Genomic DNA, 15,913 nt, shown 5'->3' with positions numbered 1-15,913 from the left:
ATTAATCCAAATTAAACTCCATCAGCCACCCCCCAGCCCAGTGTGTGATATTACTGTCACCTCCCCCTCCCCCTTCAATTTTAAAATGCCCATCTCCCTCTCCAGGAGGCCTGCACACTCCGGCCTTGATTGTCACAAAGACCCTGAGCTTGGTTTGCCTTGTGTGGTTAGGGGGAGGAGGGACAGATTGCAGACACAGTCAGTGGGGAGGAGAGGCTGGACAGTAATCAGCAGCCTGGTGTCATTTCATGGTTTTAGGAAAAGGGGAGTCACACGTGAGAGTTGGGAAGAGTGATCGGTGTTTTGGGGCCAGAAATTAAGCTCTCCCTTCGTCTCTGGTGATCAGTAATAAATATCTATTTGAGACCCTTCATTGGGCAGAGTGTGTCTGCAGGATTTCTTTCCTTAATATTGCAGACTACAGATAATAGTGATTAAAGATGCTCATAGTTAATTTCGATAGCGCAGCACGTACACTCAATATCCTACAGTTGAGACAAATATCTTGCATTTGTTTAACAATACAAAGTGTTTTGTGTAGTTCAGTAATGGCAACCTGATTATAATAAATCCACACTGAGCTAAAAGTGGGCACTAAAATATGACCCAAAATCTGGGTATGATAGTGTGGTGGGTAGTGTCCCTGTCTCTGAGCCAGAGCTCTGGATTTGATTCCAATTCCTGAACTTGTGTGGTAGTGTTCCTAGCTCTGGGCTAGAAGGCCTGGACTCAAGTCCTGCCTGTTGCAGAGGTATGTCCCAGCATGTCAGGACAGTCTGATGAACAAACACACAGGAGAATACTGTTACAGCTTTATGGGTATTGTTGAGTGATGCTCGTGTCCCTGCCTCCGGGCACAAAGGTCTCGGTGTAAATCCCACAGAAGTTACTCATGATACATCTGAACAAACTGATTAAAATGGATTTAGAATTGTGACTTGATGGAGAAGGAAGAGGTGTCAGGATTGCATTTCAGAATTTAGGCCCAGGATGACTGAAAGTTCAGCCATTCGTGTTGATTGGAGTCACATTTTGCAGCAAAGGTTTATAAAATCAAAATGGCCATGGATAGGGTGAGTCGTTAGGGGTTTTCCAGCAGGTTAGGGACATCCAAAACTAGAGGGCTTTGGTGGAAAGTGAGAGGGGAAAGGTTTTGAGGAGGCCTAAAGGGCACCATTTCACAAATATTGGTGGTTTGCGGATGGAATGAGCTGCCAGAGGAAGTGGTGGTGGCTGGTACAACTACAGCATCTGGGTACTGACAGACCTGGTGAGCTTTTCCAGCAATTTCTGTATTTCTTTTAAAATTGCATTCAGTTTAACGCAGGTATACTGAATAAATTTAACTTTTTATTTTTTAATGATGTAGGGACATGTAAACATATATCAAATTGACCGAGACCATTTTCTGCTCAGGGTATGGCTCTGTGTATGACAGCAGCAAAGATGCACCTACATGGAACAGGGAATGTGATGGAGACATAGTTTGGACAATGTACAAGGAGACCTCACATGATCCAGTTTGGGAGAGGATGACATTACTGTGTGATTCAACTCAGACAGGGAGAAAATGTAACCTGCCTAAGAAGGAGTGGCTTATTGCACTCTCTCTCCTTCATTGTTCCTCATCACAGCAATGTGTTCGAGCTAAAAAAAAACTCTACAGTCATCGTTGCCGTTCTTATTTTTATGGAATCCCTACAGTGTTGAAACAGGCCCTTCGACCCAACAAGTCCATACCAACCTTCCCAACCCATTTCCATATATTTACCCCTGACTATTGCACATAACCTAGAAATCCCTGAACACTACGGACAATTTAGCATGACCAATCCACCGAACCTACACAGTTTGTGGTAGGAAACTGGATCACCCATTAGAAGCTCACATCGATAAGGGGAGAATGTGCAAACTCCACACAGACAGTCACCCAAGGCTGGAATCGACCCCAAGTCCCTGGTGTTGTAAGGCAGCAGTGCTAACCACCGTGCTACCCTTTGGATGATCCCGAACCAGAATTCACTGGAATCTACTCACTGCATAAAGCAAAGGGAATTCAGTCAAATCCAAACTCTCCCAGGATGAAATCCCATTGCTAGCAGCTTGTGTGAGTACAATATCTTCAGAAGCAGAATAATGTTTTGGACAATCTCACAATTTTTCCTTTGTCATGAGTTCCAATAATATTTGGACAAAGTTCTTTCAAGTTAAAATTGCAGAGATTGTGTGTGTGTGTGTGTGTGTGTGTGTGTGTGTCTGTGTGTGTATATGTGTGTGTGTGTGTCGGTGCGTGTGTGTGTCAGTGTGTGTGTGTGTCTGTGTGTGTGTGTCTGTGTGTGTGTATATGTGTGTGTGTGTCAGTGTGTGTGTGTGTCAGTGTGTGTGTGTCAGTGTGTCAGTGTGTGTGTGTGTCTGTGTGTGTGTCTGTGTGTGTGTCTGTGTGTGTGTGTGTGTGTGTGTTTTTAGAAAGGGAAATATTGATTATATTATTTCAATACCCAAACAGTTTGCCATTCATCTTTCCATCATAGTTTGAGTAACATTGCTCTGGATCATAAACGTGTTGTTTTAGCAGATTAAAGAAACTAGCCTAACTTGTTCCTAAAACTAACCCTGACTCAGTCTGAGACCGATATCATCGGCCATATCACCAACCTGGTCACATTTAACATTTGTTGTGAGCAGTGGAGGAGTGGGACTAGAAAAGGAAACAGTGACCCCAAAAAGCCGGGGATCGATAGACCAGTGAGCCTGATGTCAGTGGTGGGTAAGTTGTTGGAGGGATTCTGAGGAATACCATTTACATACATTTGGGAAGCCAAGGGCTGATCGGGGTAGACAACGTAGTTTTCTGCATGGGAAATCATGTCTCATTAATTTGGTTGAGTTTTTTGAAGAGATGACAAAGAAGATTGATGAAGGCAATTTGGTAGACATTGTCTAAATGGACTTCAGCAAGGTGTTCTTTTAAAGAACAAAGACCAAAGAAAATTTACAGCCCAGGAACAGGCCCTTCACCCTCCAAGCCTGAGCCGATCCAAATGTACTGTCTAAATCAGTCGCCCAATTCCTAACCATCTGTATCCCTCTGCTCCCCACCTACTCATGCATCTGTCCAGATGCATCTTAAATGAATCGACCGTGCCTGCCTCGACCACCTCTGCTCGCAATGTGTTCCAAATGCCCACCACCCTCTGTGTGAAGTACTTACCGCGTGTATCCCCCTTAAACTTTCCACCTCTCACTTTGAAAGCACGACCTCTCGTTATTGAATCCTTCAACCTGGGAAAAAGGCTGTCTCTATTCACCCTGGCTATACCCTTCATGATTTTGCAAATCTTAATCAGGTCCCCCTTCAATCTCCTTTTATCTAGTGAAAATAAACCTAACCTACTCAGCCTGTCTTCATAGCTAGTATTTCATTCTGATTGGTAGACAGATTAGTAAATTTCAGTCACATAAGATACAGAAGGATCTAGTCACAAATGGCTTGAAGGAAGAGGGAAATTTTTCAGACTGGCGGCTTGTGACCAGCAGTGTGCTGTAAGAATCAGGACTGAGTTCACTGTATTTTATCATTTATGTAAAGGATTTAGATGTGAATATAGGGACAATAGTTAGTAAGTATACAGATGACATCAGAATGGTGATGTAGTAGATTATCTCAGAGTACAACAAGACCGCAATTAGATGGGACAAAGATGCAAGTAGTAACAGATGAAGTTTTATTTAGAGAAAAGTGAAGCTTTGCATTTTGGGAAGGCAAATCAGGGCAGACATTATATTCTTCATGGTAAGGTCCTGGGGAGTGTTGTGAAACAAAGGGGCGTAGGGCTGCAGGTGCATTGTTCCTTGAAAGTGGAAACGCGGTAGAGAGTGTGGTGCAGAACACATTTGGCACATTTGCCTTAATCAATCAGAGTATTGAGTATCGGAGTTGTGGTGGTATGTTGTATCTGTACAGGACGTTGGTGAGGCCACTTTAAGAATACTGCGTACAACTTGGTTTTCTGCAGAAATGACTTACACGGATGTCCCAGGACTGGAGGTTTGAGCTTTAGGGAGAGGTTGATTAGGTTGAGGTGTTTCCCCCTGGAGTGTCAGAGGCTGAAGGGTGACATTATAGAGGTTTATAAAACCATCAGGGGCATGGATATTCTGAACAGTCACGTTCTGCTCTCCAGGGTAGGGGAGTCCAGAACAAGAGGGCATAGTTTGAAGGCGAGGGGGATTGATTTAGAAGGGATCTATAGGTAAATGATTCACACAGAGAGTGGTGTGTGTACAGAAAGTGCTGTCAGAGGAAGTGCTGAAGGCGGTTACAATCGCACATTTAAAAAAGTAGGGATATTTACCAAATGCTGGCAAATGGGACTGATATCTGATCGGAGTGAACAGATTGGACTAAAGGGTCTGCTTTCATTCTGCATGACTCTCTGATCCTATAAGAGGGATGATGAAACATTCTGTAAGGTCCTTTCAAGTCGTACTTCTCTTCTCTGGAAGTATATCATGCCTCTGTGTCACATTGATTGAAAGCTGTGTTATTTAAATATTTGACAGAGAAGTGAGTCACGGATAATGGGATATAGACAGGAAAGTGGAGCTGAGACCACAACCTGATCAGCCACAATCTTACTGCCTGTTGGAGAAGGCTCAAAGTATCTAATGACCCACTCCTGCTCCTCAGTCCCATGTTCCTGTGTGCCATTCAGCCCCTCAAACCTGCTAGACAGGAACAGTTGGAGGCCACTTACTCCTATAACCTGGTGCACAGAAACAGAGGAGACCATTCAGTCCCTCAAGATAATACCAGAAATGCAACCCCAAGAACTTGAAACATACTCATGGGAGGACAAGGCAGCCATGAGTGATAAGGCATCAAACCAAAAGAGAAAACATACAATGTGGTGAAGATGATTGCGAATCCAGAGAATTCATTGGCTCTGAAACTACATAAGGCTGGTATCACTGACACTACAGAGGTCTTAATCATGGTCAGGGAGAGAAACAGAGGAAAAACATTCAATTTAAACACAGAAGATGGTATTTCTCAAGGAAAAAGATTTAGGTGAATTAAACATTTGAATTAAGAACAGTTAAATGCTTTTGCGGAATCTGTCAGATTGGAAGCAAGACCCGGGAAGACAGATCCTCAGCAGGATGAGAGTTTGAAAATGGAAGTATTTCCACATCAGAAACCAGGTTCGGTCACTGAGTGCAGGGCTCATGGGTGAATGGGTCTTAGTGAGAATTGGGGAACAGACAGCAAAAGTGCATTGCAGATATTGCAGCTCGAAACTGCGTATTCACGTAGTGCTGTAGACCACAGAAGCAGGAGAAGCAGATCTGCATTCAACCACAACCTGTAACTTTTTGCCAGGGTAACACCTCAGTCTGTCATTGGCATCAACACCATCTATGGCTCAGTGACGAGTGTGGGCGAAGATGTCAGGGTCAGAATCACGTGAACTTTACCTCATGCTAACTCATTAAAGCTACCAGACTTGACCAACAGATCTGTTCGAAGCAAACTACTTCGAGGTCTGAAAGGATGAAACCGGACAGAACACCCGGCCTCAGCATCAATGTCAGAAAAGGGAATGGGAACACAGTCCTGTCGACCCTGCAGAAACCTCCTTCCTAACACCTGAGAGCTTGTGACAGCATTTACAGAGCTTTCCCACAGACTTCACAGAAACATCGGGAATGGAAAACACATTTAGCCTCCTCATTCTAGTTCATGGAAAAACTCTCCTCAATGCACTTACCCCACACGATATACATATCCATTAATGTGAGTAACCTTGGGAAGCTATAAAATAGGCGGTGCAGTATTACGTTTGGTCCATCGAGTTTGCTAACCAATTCAATCTCATGATGGTTGGCCCTTCATTTCCCCACCGTACTCCTGCTCTCCCACCATCCCTTTACTGTCTCTAAATCCTTATTTATAATCAGTGTCTCGGTTTCCAGGTGCGAGAGAATTCCCCAGGTTCCCGAGTCAGTGAGAGCAGACATTTATTATCATCTCAATGCAGAGTGACTGCCTGTATCTAATACTGAGGTCCCTTGTTTTAGAAGTCCCAGCCAGGGGAATTATCATCCCTGCTTCCAATCTGACTAACCCTGTCAGAGTTTTGTATAGTTCACTGAGATCTCCACTCATTTTCCTAAACCCCATGGAATACTGGCCCAGTCACCACAATGTTTAAAGGGCATTGTGGACAGCTGGGCCCCAAGCACTGATTCCTGCGACACCTCAACAACAGCCCTCTGTTAATTTCTATTCATTTATTTCATGAATCTGGGTGTCACTGGCTGGGCCAGCATTTATTGCTTGACCCTAATTGCCCTTGCGAAGGTGGTGGTGAGCTGCCTTGTTGTACGCTGCAGTCCACCTGCTGTGGTTGACCTCCAATGCCATTAGGGAGGGAATCCCAGGATTCTGATCCAGTGACTGTGAAGGAGCGGTGATATATTTCCAAGTCAGGATGGTGAATGGCTTGGAGAGAACCTGACGATGATGGTATTCCCATACATCTGCAGCCTTTGTCCTTCTAGATAGATGTGGTCGTGAGTTGGGAAGATGGTCTCTGAGGATCTTTGGTGAACCGTTTCATTGCAGCATGTAGATAGTAAAACACTGCTGCTGCTGCTGCTGAGCGTTGATGGTGGAGCATTGTGGGTGAAGGGACAGTCAAACTGGCTGCTTTGTCCTGGATGGTATCAAGCTTCTTGAGTGTTGTTGGGGCTGCACTCTTCCAGGCAAATTGGGAGTCTCCTATTACACTTCTGATTTATGCATTGTAGATGATGGACAGACGTTTGGACGTCAGGATGTGAGTTACTCGCCGCAGTATTCTTAGCTTCTAATCTGCTGTTATAGTTCCTGTGTTCATGTGGCGAGACCAGTGAGTTTCTGAGCAATGATTACCCACCAGGAATTTGACACTGGGGGATTCAGTGATAGTAACACCATTGAATGTCAAGGTGCAGGTTAGATTGTACTTTACTGGTGATGGTCACGGTCTGGCATTCGTGTGGCCTGAATATTACTTGACACTTGTCAGCCTGGATACTCTCCAGATCTTGTCGCGTTTGAACATGGACTGCTTCAGTATCTGAGGAGCCACAAATGTTGTAGAACATTGTACAATCATTGGCGAACATCCCCACTGCTGACCTTAAAATGGAGGGAAGGTCATTGATGAAGCAGCCCTGAAGAAGTTTTCGGTCACTGCCCGAGGGATTCCTACAGATTTGGAGCTGAGTTGACAGACCTTCATCAACCATGACCACCTTCCTACGTGTCAGGTATGATTCTAACCAGCAGGGATTTGGCCTCTGATACCCATTGGTTCCAGTGTTGCTAAAGCCCCTTGATACCACACAGGGTCGAATGAAGCCTTGACTTAAAGGGCTGTAACTCTCACCCCACCTCTGGAATTCAGCTCTTTTTTCCATGTTTGAACCACGGTAATGAGGTCAGGAGCTGAGGGGCCCTGGTGGAGCCCAAACTGGGCATCAGTGACCAGGGTATTGCTGAGCAGATGCTGCTTAAAAACACTGAGACCTTCCACCACTTTACTGATGATCGAGAGGAGACTGATGGGGTGGTATTTGGCCGGATTGGATTTGTTCTGCTTTTTACATACAGGAGCAATGATTACTTGGGGTAATTTTCCACGTAATCAGGAAAAGCCATTGTTGTAACTGTATTGAAATAGTTTGGCTAGGGGAGTGGCAAGTTATGGAGCACAAGTTGTCAGTAGTATTGACATAATGGTGTCAGATTATGCACCTTTTGGAGTATCCAGTATCTGCACTCGTTTCTGGATATCGAGTGGACTCAATCGAATTGGCTGATGACTGGTAACTGAATTGCTGAGGACCACTGGAGGGGGCTGAAATGGATCATCCACTCCGCATTTCTGACTGAAGGTTGTTGCGAATGCATCAGCCTTATCTTATACACTGAAGGGCTGGGCTCTTCCATCATGGAGGAAGGGGTTATTTGTGGAATCTCTTCCTCCAGTGAATTGTTTCATTGTCCCCAACGTTTCTCGGCTAGATGTGGAACAACTGCAGAGCTTAGATCTGTTCCTTTGCTTGTGGGATCACTTATTTGTGTCTATTACTTACTGCTTATGCTGTTTAGCGCACAAGTAGTCCTGATTGGTGGCTTCACCAGGCTGACACCCCATTATCAGGTATGCCTGGTGCTGCTCCTGCCATCCTGCAAACTCCACTGAACCAATGTTGATCCTCTAGATTGATGGCAATTGTTGTGAGGGGGATATGCGGGAGGCCATGAGGTTATGCGGGAGTACAACTTGGCTGCTATTGATGACTCATGACACCTTATGGACATGCAGATTTGAGCTGCTAGATCTGTTCAAAGTCTGCCCTGTTTAGCAACGTGATAGTACCACCCAAAATGGTGGAGGTTATTCTCAATGTGCAGGTGTGATTTTGTCTCCACAATGACTATGTGGTGGTCTCTCTTACTGATAATGTCATGGACAGATACTTCTGTAACTGGCAGATTAGTAAGGCTGTGTTCAAGTATGTATTTTCCTCTTGTTGGTCCCTTTCCCACCTGCTGCAGAACCAGTCGAGCAGTTCTATCCTTTGGTGCCTGGCCAGCTCGATCAGTAATGTTGTCGCTGAGATACTCTTGGTGGCGAACATTGAAATCCCCCACCCAGAGTAGATCTTGCGTCCGTGCTACCCTCAGTGCTTCCTCCAAGTGTTGGTCAGCATGGAGGAGTACTGATTCATCAGTTCAGAGAGGCTGGTACATGGTAATCAGCAGGAGGTTTCCTTTCCCATGTGCAAACTAATGCCATGAGACTTCATGGGATACGGAGTCACTGTTGAGGACTCCAAGAGCAATTCCCTTCCAACTGTATCCCACTGTGCCACCACTTCTGCTGTGTCCGTCCTGATGAGACAGGAGATATCTGGGGAAGGTAATGGGGTGTCTGCGATATAGTCATACTCACAGAATCATTCTTACAGACAATGTCAGGCTGTTGCTTGAAGAGTCTGTTTATTTCTATTCACCGTTTCCTGCCAGCTGTCCCATTCTGGAAACATAGCCATATATTAGCCCCCAATCCACTCAGATTTGATTTCGCAAATTGGGCTTGGAGCTTTACCAAAAATCCACATGTTTTACATCCATTGCTTCTCTTTCATTTGTCTCCCAGTCTGTTTCTCCAACATCATTCCCATTTCATAAATCTATGTTAGTGTTGCCTATGACCAATACTTTCAGCCCCAATAATTTCCCCTAAACCATTTCCTTACTATGTTCTATGTTCAATGTACTCTATCATTTTCCCACACCCGACTCGGTTTTCCTTGTATTGTTTGAAAGTTCTGTGAAGACAGAACTGAAGTAGTGGCTTCATAGTTCTGCCATTTCCCTGTTTCCCAATCTCTATTCTCTGGTTTCAAACTGTCGGGAAACTGTACTTGTTTTCTCATATTTCTCACATTGACATAATTTAACCAGCTATTACTGTTCACTCTTTTAACCCTTGTGAATATACTCTTCAGAAAGCCATCAATTCCTGCCTTAGACTGCTCAATAATTGACCTTACACACCATCCACTCACAGGAGCACAGACTCTGTGCCAACAGAAATACAGCACAATCTATATTAGTCCCACTTTCCTACACCAGGCCCATAGCCTGGAATGTTATGACACTTCCACGTGCTCGTCCAAATACTTTTTAATGATTGTGAGGTTACCCGTGATAATCCCCCTTCTCAGGAAGTAATCCCAGAACCCCACATCCTCAAGGTGAAAAAAATATTTAAATCCTCTCTGAACCTCAAACTTTTCACTTTAAATGTGTGCTCATTTGTTCTTGACCCTCTGACTAAAAGGAACAGCTGCTGTCTTTCCACCCTGTCCATGCCCCTCATAATCTTATCCTTCTGAATCCCTGACCCCTCAGCTTTCTCTGCTCCAAAGAAAACAACCTGAGCTTATCCAGCCTATCTCCATAGCTGATATGCTCCATCCCAGGGAACATCCTGGTGAATCAGCTCTGCACCCTCTCCAGTACAATCACATCTTTCCTGGAACGTGGCTCCCAGAGCTACATACAGTACTCCAAAGCCCTGTATTGCTCTTATAATCTACTCCTGATTAGGAAATGCTACACCCAAGGTCCAATTCTTACCTAGTCCATTAACCTGTCCAGTCACATTCAGGGATGTGTGGAGAAGCACACCCTGAAGTTCCCAGTGTGCTGCCATTCATTGAGTCCTCCCCTGTCTGGTTCCTTCTCCCAATGTGCATCAGCTCATATTTATCAGGGTTACATACCATCTGCCATTGATTTGCCCATCTGACCAATCATCTGCATCTTCCTGTAACTTAAGGCCTTCCTCCTCACTGCGAACCATCCGGTCAATCTTAATGTCAAACATACAGTTACTTATCACACCTCCCCCACTCTCCACCTAGCCCCCTCCACATTCACATCTTTTTTTATGAATAACACAAACAATAAGGGACACAGCACTGATCCCTGTGGTACACCGGGGACACTGGTCTCCAGTCACACAAACAGCCTTCTCCCACCACCCTCTGCCTGCTGCCATTAAGACATTTCTCCTTGTAACCTGTCAAGGTATCCTTCATATTGTGAGATTTTACATTATTTCTCAGTATCCCGGCTGGAAATTTGTCAGAGACCTTCCTACAAAACTAAACAATCGACCTCCTCAAACTAATTCAATCAAATCCATTAGATGCGACTTCCTTCTGATAAAGTCACGATGATTATCTCTGATCAAACCTTGTGACTCTGATTGGAGTTCGATTTTCTCCTTCCCTATTTTATCCTGTAGTTTCCTTAACAGTGATCTAATACTCACTCGTCTATAGTTCCCTGGTCTATCTCTCCCACCCTTACTGTGAAGTGTAATCGTATTCGCAGTCCTCCAGTTCTCTGGCACCTCCCCTATGATCAGATTCTAATTAAAATATTCAGTCAGTGTCATTCCTCCCTTGACCCCAACAGCCGCCTGTGATACAACTCTTTCAGACATGGATATTGGTCCAAATTTGTACAGAACAAAGCCTCAAATCCCTACTCGTATTTTACATCAATCTGTTCAAGAGTTGTCCAGTCCATCTTCTTGAATTCTGTACCTGCATCCTCCTTCTCCCAAGTAAAATAGATGTGAAGGTCTCCTGTTACAATCCATCATTGTTCTGCAGCTTGACACGCAGATTGCCCCTTTGGTTTCTAATGTACACTGACTGTTTGCTGATTATTCTGTTCTACTTGTCCGTGTAGAATATCATGGGATTCCCCCAGATCTCACCTACTTCTGCTTCCTCAGATCCCTCTGTTATTCAGTCCTTTCGATGTTTCTAATATTCACGACAATCACCTCTCATGTTTCGAAACTTGAGATTACAGGCTGAGTTACCCCATCAGACAACCTTGCCAACGTAGGGGTTAATGTGGAGAATAGCTTTTTTAAGTTCCTCTGTAGTCAGTATATTCTTTCTTAGATTGGGAATCCGAGCGATACACAATAGTCTAAGTTTAGTCTCATTAACACTCGATGCAACTGGTGCACGACATCCTCTACCTTCCAATTACATTCACATGAATGTAAACCTAATTTTTCTTTCCCATTTGCATATGTTCTTCCTAATACCTCTCGGTTTAACTTTTCTTATGAGCTCAGTGTGTGAGTTCTTTTAAAAAGCTCATGAATATCCAACTATACATTATCCATTTGTTGTTCATTGCCTATGTCCACAAGAATCATCTTCAAACCATTCCAAAACAATGTTTGCCACTGCTGGTTTTCCATTCATCGGTACATTCTCACACTCCCCAGTTATGTTTTTACCTTCTAAATATCTCGTAGCATGTTCTTTGTAATCGAGTCCAGGAGATACCTGACTGCGGATGACAGGTTATCTGGTCTGTAGTTTACCATTCTCCAAATTCATCTCTCCTTAAATTGTTGGATAATATTTATAACCTTTACCTTATCCAGATTGGATAAATGCCTTTCGGGAATGTGTCGGAAAATAAAGGGAAAATCCGCGATGCAATCAACATGTCTATTGCTGCTTCCTCTGAAATTCTTGTATGAAGTACATCTAGTCTGTCAGATTTATAAATACTCAATCCAGCTTTCTTTTCAAAGATGACCCCAACACTGATAACAATGATCTTAGACTTTACTTACACAAGTCCCATGGTCACTTGGTATTTCTGGGAGAATTTCTGGACATTCTTCCATGGAGATAGACACAAAGGAACTGTTTCTTTTCCCTGCGATTTCTCTGTAATCTGAAATAAATTATCCTGTGTGCACACCAACTGTTCCACATTTGACCTTGTTTTTATTTTTTTCATACATTGATAGACGCTTTTTAGCAGTCTTTATGTTTTTCTTCCGTTTGCATGCTTTTTCTCTTTCTGATTTTGGTCATCCTTTGCTGGGTCCTACATTTCTCTGAATCCACTGGCTTACTGCAACACTTGGCATTTTCCTAAGCTGCATCGAATATGTCGATGAAGGTGGGGTTGAAAGTGATAGTCCGAGAGGAGGGTGCACCAGATTGATAGGAAGGAAGGTGGACACATAGGAACATTCAAAAGCGCGGTGCTGACTTGGAAGGTTGGAGTAGGATAAGGTGGGATTAGGGGAAATGGGGAAATCAACTATGATCCCCTGTGGTTGGAGGGTCCCAAGGCAGAAGAGGAGGCTTTCTTACTCCAGGCTTCTGGTGGCTCCGGTTAGGCGATGGAGCAGGCCCAGGACTCTCATGTCCTTGGCAGAGTGGGAAGGGGAGTTAAAGTGCTCAGCCACTAGGCGATGGAGTTGTTCAATGTGGTTGTCCTAGAGATGTTCCCTGAAATGATCTACAAGTTGACCTCCTGCCTCGCCAATGAAGAGAAGACCACATTGTCTTTAATGGATGCAGTAGATGAGGCATTCTGTCTCCCTTCATTACCTTTCACTTTCAACCCCACCTTCATCTACCTATCGTAATCCCAGCTACCTCCCTCCTGCCGCACCCTCTTGTCATTTATCTCTCAGCCCCCTAGGCCAATAAGCTTCATTCCTGATGAAAGGCTTATGCCTGAAACATCGATTTATCTGCTCTTAGTATGCTGCCTGACTGTGCTTTTCCAGCACCACACCCTTCGGCTCTGATCTTCAGCATCTGTAGTCCCCACTTTCTCCTCACACCTTCATGGTCTGCATGATTCAGATTTCAAATGGTTACTTCAAATGCAACAAAAACTATCGTGTACTCAAACAGCATAAAAGAAAACCAATACATTGTGGTCACTGTTCCCAAAATGTCCTTTCCAGCAAAATTTTCAATTAGCTCTTCTGATCACTCAACACCAATTCCTAAATAACCTGATCTCGAGCTCAGTGCTCAACATAATGTTCATGTAAACCATCTCACACGTGGTCATGAAATCCATTTTCCCAGCATTAGCATTCAGTTGGGTTAACACAGTTTAGATATAATGTAAGCAGTATATTATTACTGCAGTGCCCACAAATGTGTATATCTCATTTCCTGTTTTATCATATGTCCAGCATTTGTATTGCAGCTTTCACTTTGATATATAACTCCCATCAATGTTTGCTCCATCTTACTAGATTCTGTGGAATCTGAGCGATGTGGGCTCTGGAGAGATTAATAGTAGAGATCATCTCGCCACATCATTTATGATCTTCTCTAACTTTAATTTCTCCAGATCTCCCGTGATGCTGATGGAGTAGAGAAGGACAATGATCTTTCAACAATGCTCTGTCTTCCCCCAGACAGCTGGGACTGCTCTAACCTGGGTCGGAACTTTACAACAGGCTGGTAAAATGTTGCTGCTGCTGTACAGGGTCTTAGTGAGATCACATCTGGAGTAGTGTGAACAGATTTAATCTCTTCAATGAAGAAATGATGTTGTTACATTGGAAGCAGCTCAGAGATGGTTCCCTCAACTGATTCCTGCAATGAAGGTGCTAGCTTATAACGAAAGGATGATCAGGTTGATCCTTTAGCCATTGGAGTTTACAAAAAATAAGGATGACCTTATTTCAACATAGGTGACAGATGTAGTCAACGAGTGAAGCGAATTACACAGATAGTGGAGGAACCATTCCGTTCTCCAGTGTGTTATGCAGGAACAACAGAAGGATATTCAAGCCTTCGACCCTGTTATACCAAAACAGGATGAGGCTATTCAGCCCCTGGAGCCTGATATACATTTACAGAAGGAGACCAATCAGCCATTCAACCCTGTAACAGTAGGCCATGCTGCACCAGTATCCTGTTAAACAGCAACAGGATCAGTCCATTCAGCCTCCTCAAGTCTGTAACATAGGAACTGGAAGAGGTCACACAATGACTGGAGATTGTTACACTGGGATAACAGGAGGCCATTCAGACCCACCGAGCCTATTGCAAGGGAATTAGATAAGGATAAAAACAATCTGAGACTTCTTTAATGAGAAAGGAAGAAGTAATTTCAACACGTGTCTGTTGTATGGGAACAAGAGAAGACCAATCAACCCCTCGGAACCATCTCCCGGATACATGAGGAGACCGTTCAATATTTCGATGGAGAAGTATGAGAAGACCCATCAGCCCATCAAAATGTTAGAGAGCAACAGTAAGATTCCAGAATCTCCCAATCCTCTAAAGGATCAACAGGAGGAGGTCATTCTGGCCTTGGAGACGACAACATGGGAACACCAGAAAGACGTCAGCCCATCGAGTTTGTACACCAGCAGGATGGTGAGTCCATTCAGCCACACATGGCCCTTACACAGCAATTGGAGCAGATCTCTTAAAGCCTTGTGCCCATTAAATAGGAATTCAAAGAAAACGTGTAGGTTTTTGAAAGGGATGAACTTATAATAATGGTATACATTAGGGACTAAAGTGTAACAATAAACCATTGTAATTTAAGGCTAATTGTTAGAGTCCATTGTTCAGGACATTTGCAAAATTAAACCACAATCCGTCAGAGTCAACATGGTTTTACAAAGGACAATCAAGTTTGAATTGTTTGCTTGAGTTATTTGAAGATGTCACAAAAAAGGTGGATCGTGGGAGATGGAACATCTCTGGTCTTCCTGAAGGCATTGGATGTGTCGCTTCTCCAAAGACTAAGTGGTAAGATCAGACAACATGGGTTTAGGAGTAATTTATTCGCTTGGATGGAAGATTGGTTAACCAACAAAATGCAGTCAGATGGAATAAATGTGTCATTTTATTTTGGCAAATGCAATTTGTGGGGTACCATTGATTTCAGTACTCATGCCTCAACCATTTGCGATCGATGGTATTACTGTACTCGGTTGATGGGATAGAAAATACAATGCCACATTTTCAGATGACTCTCACATTGGTGGGAAATTACTTTGGAATGACGATGCAAGAGATTTTAAAACTATATGGATAGGTTGCGTGAATGGGCCAAAATTTAGCAAGGAAAATTAATGGGAATAAATATGGGGCTATTCATGTTTGCCAGGATAATAGAAAGACAAATTATTATCGAAATGGAGAGAAAGTTCAAAGTGCTTAAGTGCAGAGGGATCTGGGTGTCTGCTTACATATCACAGAAAACCTGCCTGCAGTTACTGCAAGTAATGAGAAATGCAAGCATAATTTCAGTGTTTATTTATAAAAGGATAGAGTAGAAAGGTAGGGAGTGTTGGTGTAGCTACGCAAGGCATTAGTGAGGCTGCAACTGAAGTATAGTTTGGGGGTCCGGCAGAATGAGGTGTTTCCATTGGAGGCAATTCAGAAGAGCTTCATTAGATTGATTCCATATTCGAAGTGTTTGTCTTATGAAGAGTAATTGAGCAGTTTAAGCATATACTCTCGAGTT

The 15,913-nt window shown here is 43.6% G+C and overlaps 1 long non-coding RNA gene across 1 annotated transcript in view; it reads left to right on the top strand.

Moving 5' to 3' along the window:
- Window positions 1-14,506, top strand: part of LOC140470561 (uncharacterized) — a 116,260-nt gene extending 101,754 nt beyond the window's left edge. Inside the window, exon 3 of the long non-coding RNA XR_011956520.1 lies at window positions 13,775-14,506. This is a non-coding gene — a long non-coding RNA (uncharacterized lncRNA). The remainder of the gene's footprint in view (window positions 1-13,774) is intronic.
- The last annotated feature ends 1,407 nt before the right edge of the window (window positions 14,507-15,913 follow it).

This window comes from Chiloscyllium punctatum, chromosome 52 (assembly GCF_047496795.1).
Source record: "Chiloscyllium punctatum isolate Juve2018m chromosome 52, sChiPun1.3, whole genome shotgun sequence".
Taxonomy (NCBI): Eukaryota; Metazoa; Chordata; class Chondrichthyes; order Orectolobiformes; family Hemiscylliidae; genus Chiloscyllium; species Chiloscyllium punctatum.
This window is presented reverse-complemented; position numbering and strand designations above follow the sequence as displayed.